Raw genomic sequence first — 1,304 nt, 5'->3', positions numbered from 1 at the left:
CTGTCAGAATAGAACTCTGAAAATGGAATCTTACTTTTTTTTTCTTATATTTACTATTTCCAGCCCTGATATCAAGTGGGAGCTTACCGTATAGCCTTCGAGCAGCAAATTTAAAGGTTCTAAACTCTAAAGCCTTCATCCGAATTACATTTCGGCTTAAATAACTTACAGAGGCCGTCTGTAACTGTTCTTGTGTTGGTTTCAGCTTTGACAGCTTAATGAGTCACTACATATTAACCATTACGTATATTTTGAACATTATTCTAGCTTTGCAGTTACAGCTTACAGTAAAAATTTAAAAAAATCCACCTAATTGAATTCTGAGGTTATGACATGATAACATGAATAAAAATGAAGGCATATTAACTGTTGTATTAATACATACATTTCGGTCCCTTTCAAATCGCAGTTGACAGGCGCCCGTCTGTATACTACTGGGGCGAGTCGACACGAATGAAATTAAAACCGTGTTGCTATGAAGCAAAAATGCATTAAAATCTTGTATATTAGTTTATTTACATTAATTTTAATTATATAATTATTATAATAATATTTAAATAATATTAAAATAAAATAAAATGACAAAATAGCTTTTATAAAATAATTACCTGTATCATAAAACTATTTTCATAACACGGAAATATTCCTGCTGTGGTAGATCTGGAGAAAGAAGTTTTATTTGGAACGTAAAAAGTCTTAAAAATTAAACAAACCATAAGAAAACCGTTGTTTATCGGCAGTGATCAACCGGAAAGAAATGTGATTTCAAAGTCAAATCAAATATCCTGTTTTTGTTGTATATATATATATGGTCTAGATATTGGAAAAGATTCGACATCTAATATTGGTTTTATCCATTTAATCAGCAAATGTTTGGTCTTTGAAATATCATGCACAGCTACGCATGAACTGCAGAAAGCAGAATATTTTGAGAGTGAACAAAAAATTGAGTCTACATCATTTGGTAGGTCGGTCATACTCTTCGAACTCTGCTTTACGGCTCTTGTTTGTCGCTTGGCCTGATGCCACCGGGGGTTATTTTTGTAACTTTTGCACAAGTTATGCTACCTTTATGTCTTGTTTAAATTCAGATTTTGTTCGAAATGAGGGTCGAATATGGTTTTACTCGTATTTACTCGTTTGTCTCGTTGGTAATTGCAAAATAACTAGGAATATCTTGGATTCAAACCTGCAGAACAATTTGTTGTACTTTAAAACATCAACTAATGCAAATACATTTTTATATATTTTCTTGCGCTGCAAGAGCAACGAAGCTGGATGAATTAATAAAACATTAATTGTGC

The sequence above is a fragment of the Macrobrachium rosenbergii genome, chromosome 56, assembly GCF_040412425.1.
Source record: "Macrobrachium rosenbergii isolate ZJJX-2024 chromosome 56, ASM4041242v1, whole genome shotgun sequence".
In the NCBI taxonomy this organism is placed as follows: Eukaryota; Metazoa; Arthropoda; class Malacostraca; order Decapoda; family Palaemonidae; genus Macrobrachium; species Macrobrachium rosenbergii.
This window is presented reverse-complemented; position numbering follows the sequence as displayed.